Source organism: Alosa pseudoharengus, unplaced genomic scaffold (assembly GCF_046254945.1).
Source record: "Alosa pseudoharengus isolate Yale_2024_CS ecotype anadromous, Long Island Sound unplaced genomic scaffold, YU_APseudo_1.1 YU_APseudo_1.1_scf_1, whole genome shotgun sequence".
In the NCBI taxonomy this organism is placed as follows: Eukaryota; Metazoa; Chordata; class Actinopteri; order Clupeiformes; family Clupeidae; genus Alosa; species Alosa pseudoharengus.
Window position 1 is genome coordinate 6,370,558 of NW_027468564.1, and position 4,443 is coordinate 6,375,000.

Consider the following 4,443-nt stretch of genomic DNA (forward strand, 5'->3'; position numbering starts at 1 on the left):
GCGTGCGTATGTGTGTGAGTGCGTGCGTAAGTGTGTTTTCCCCTTGAGAAATTAAATGACTCAGATACACTTATCCCACATAATGTCACACAGTTCCCAATTCACCACTGAGAAAAATTAACTGTGATAGGGCGTAGAGTTTTCTGTGTGTGTGTGTGTGTGTGTGTGTGTGTGTCTCTATGTGTCTGTGTGTGTGTGCCTGTTTCAATGGCTGTCTCTGACCTAGTAAATTTGCATAGGATGGGAGCTATGTAGTCTGTGTGTGTTTGTGTGTGTGTGTGTGTGTGTGTGTATGTGTGTGTGTGCATAGGATGGGAGCTATGTAGTCTGTGTGTGTTTGTGTGTTGACTTCTCTCTTACTAACTTCATGCTCTTGTTTTGATTATTCACACACACACACACAATTAGTCGCACATACACACACACTCCCTCTTTCTCTCTCACACACACGTGTCTGACAGTGATTTGTAAAATGGAACAACTATGACATCACCTCTTCATAGCACTTTCTTACACACACACACACATACACACATACACACACAATCTGAACACAACTCAACGAGCCCACAGATGTAGATGCATGTGTAAACACATTCATAACATTTACACTATTAATTCTTATCAACAACACACATGCACACACACACACACACACACACACACACACACACACACACACACACACAGACACCATGTGAACACAAACAAACACACACACACAAACAAACACACACACACACACACACACACACACAGACACCATGTGAACACAAACAAACACACACACACAAACAAACAAACACACACACACACACACACACACACGCACACACACACGCATTCATTTTCCTCTACGGTGCTGAGCCGACATCTGTATTTTGAGAGGTCGTTTCATTTTGACAGGTTTTAAGCTCTCATTCGCCAGAACATCGCCGCAAATGACACATTGTGGGTGGTCGAGGTTATCTTTAACTTGGCAAGTGAATGCATATTTCAGAAATTATTTCTGATAAAGCCGACGCGCCGTTTGTTTTTTTTTATTCTCCCCGGCCTGTAGACTTGTCCCATCTGAGGATCACGGAGTAGACGCACTGGTAGATGGCACTTCCGAGCTTTTGTTCATTTTTTAAGCAGCCACCTGTCCATTTTGGCTAGTAGGCTCCCTATGTCTTTTGTTTTGTTTTACTTAAAATAGCGGGAACAAGTTGATCTGCATAGTGGGAGCAGATTGTTTCTATCGCGGACCAGTAGCCCATAGGCTGAACCAGATCTCGTTGAAAACATTTCTCGCTCTTCTCTTAACTGCGTGTAAATAAGAAAAAGGCAGAAAAGGCCAATATTATTTCCCGTTGTTTCACCTAATAATAATTTCAGACTGAATACAGAAACTAATTGGCGACCCCACGGAAGTTTTTGGCGACCCCATTTGGGGTCGCGACCCCTAGTTTAAGAATCACTGATCTAAACAGACATGCATGGAAGAGGCCACAGAGAGTGATACACAGCCACAAACAAGCACACACACACACACACACACACACACACACACACACACACACACACACACACACCACCAGTGTGCCTGGTTTGCTATGTGACATTCAAATGAGTCGACAGTCATATTCAAAAGAGACGCAAACTCGCAATCAGCTCTATGATAAACAATGACACACACACACACGCATCTGATGTAAACATCTTAACTGAGGCCAAACAGACACACACCAGGATCTGATTGGATGTGAAAGCGTCAGGTCAGCAGCTTCATTGCCACTTGCTATTGGCTACTCCTCTCCTGACAGTGCAACAAGCTTGTCTCTGATTGGCTATTCCTTCAAGAAACACCAGAGGTTCAGTGTATAATAGTGTGGGAAAGATTTTAGGTGGAAAACCGATCTCCCCATCCTATCAGGTTTGTGTGTGTGTGTGCGTGTGCGTGTGTGTGTGTCAGGTCTTCCCATCCTATCAGGTGTGTGTGTGTTTAGCAGTCAAGCTGTATAGCGACCCTGGAGAATACTCTTGACTTAGCTATTTTTAGAAACCAACCACAGAATCACATCATTAAGTTGTCTAAAGGGTGTGGGTGTGTGTGTGTGACTAAATTGTTTCACCGTGACTGTTCGCTCTTGCAGATTCTGGAGTTAACCTCACTTCTCTCTCTCTCTCTCTCCCTCTCTCTCTCTCTCTCTCTCTCTCTCTCTCTCTCTCTCTCTCTCTCTCTCTCTCTCTCTCTCTCTCTCCCTCTCTCTCTCTCTCTCTCTCTCTCTCTCGCTCTCTCTCTCTCTCTCCTTTGCACTGAGTTTATTGCCCAGATTCTCAGTTAAGTACCTACTTCATTGTGTGTGTGTGTGTACGTGTGTGTACGTGTGTGCGCGTGTGTGTGTGTGTGTGTGTGTGTGTGTGTGTGTGTGTGTGCGCAGTAGTGTGAGTCTGGGTGACCTATGACCCTTGACCCCATGTGAGGTGAAGTAAGGAGATTAAGGAAGTTGGCAAGACATTCAGCTGCAGTTCTGGTCTGAGCTGCCTGTTTAACACCCTTCTCTCTCTCTCTCTCTCTCTCTCTCTCTCTTCTTTCTCTCTCTCTCTCTTCTCTCTCTCTCCTCTCTCTCTCTCTCTTCTTTCTCTCTCTCTCTCTTCTCTCTCTCTCCTCTCTCTCTCCTTTCTCTCTCTCTCTCTCACTCACTCACTCACTTTTGTAGTTATATGTAGATATAAAGTTAGATAATATAATAGATAATAGAAGTTCTATGTATGTATTTTTTGTAGTTATATGTAGATATAAAGTTAGATAATATAATAGATAATAGAAGTTCTATGTATGTATCTTTTGTAGTTATATGTAGATATAAAGTTAGATAATATAATAGATAATAGAAGTTCTATGTATGTATCTTTTGTAGTTATGTAGATATAAAGTTAGATAATATAATAGATAATAGAAGTTCTATGTAGTTTGTAACGGCGTGGGCTCGTTCACACCATCACATAATGAGGGACAAGAAACGGTTGTAAAGAATAATAATTTATTTAAAGAAGTGCAATCATATCAGGTCAATAATATGTGTCTAGGGTATGTTGGTGCAATGTCGTGCGTGTATGGATGTGGTGAGCGTCTAGTAGATCAGTATCAGGATGTTAGCTGCAAAGGAAGGAAATTATCATTAAGATGATGAAGATGATGGAGTGAGATGAAGACTGATAGAGAGCGTGTCCGTGAAGGAAAGAAGTCAAATAGTGCCTAGATGAAAGGAAAAAGTGCCCAACCGTAAGAGAGAGAGAAGCCCCTTTTTATAGCCCAACCCCTTAGTGCAGGTGAAACCAATAAGGCACTTAGGCTGCCTAGGACACCTAGGCCTAGCATTGTCCGTGCACTGACTGCACTAGACCCATAGGGGTTGTGGTTTTCACCCAGGTGGGCGTCACAAGTTATATACAATACACAGTATAGCTGCAGCCTGTAGTTATAGTTATATATTTAGTCTAGTTGTTTTTGGCTTGTGCTTTCCACCTTAATCCTCATTAGTGTCAGAGAGAGAGAGAGAGAGAGAGAGAGAGAGAGTAGAAGTAGGCTAATACCAACATAGAGGAGGAGGAGAGCTGTGTAGTGCTGTGGAGCCCGATAGAGTGATAGACCAATAGAGTGAGAGAAACTGATAGAGGGAGACCAATAGAGTGAGAGAAACTGACAGAGGGAGAATAGAGGGGTGTTGTCATGTCTACTGATGAGAGGAGTGATCGACTGAGAGAGACAGAGAGAAAAGAAAGAAGTGCTAGAGAGAGGAGGGTGTAGTGGGGTGTTGTCATGGCTACTGAAGAGTGTCCCGAGGAGCTGACTGAACCTTCAGCAGGTACACCAGCATCTGAGGTAGGACAGGCAGAGTGTGTGTGTGTGTGTGTACACCAGCATCTGAGGTAGGACAGGCAGTGTGTGTGTGTGTACTTACATTTTTCTGTGTGTGCTTATATTTATCTGTGTGTGTGTGTACTTAAATATTTATCTGTGTGTGTGTGTACTTATATATTTATCTGTGTGTGTGTACTTATTATTTTCTGTGTGCATATTTATTTCTGTGTGTCTGTTTCTGTCTGTGTGTGTGTGTGTGTGTGTTTCTGAAATAGCCTTATCATGGTTTAATAACACTGGTGAAGTCTTAAAAATAGATTCCTTATTAAGACATGCGGCTCTTACCCCCTAATCTGTGTGTGTGTGTGTGTGTGTGTGTGTGTGTCCATGTGTCCATGTTTGGAGCTGGTGTTTCTCTGTTTGAGTGTGTTGACCTGTTGTAATTGTGGTGTTTGTGTTCTGTGTAAACAGGAGGATTCATGTATCTTTCCTCTTCTGTTCCTATTATATCCCTCTCTCTCTCTCTTTCTTGCTATCTCTTCCTCCCTCTCTTTCTCTCTTTCTCTCTCTCTTTCTTGCTATCTCTTCCTCTTTCT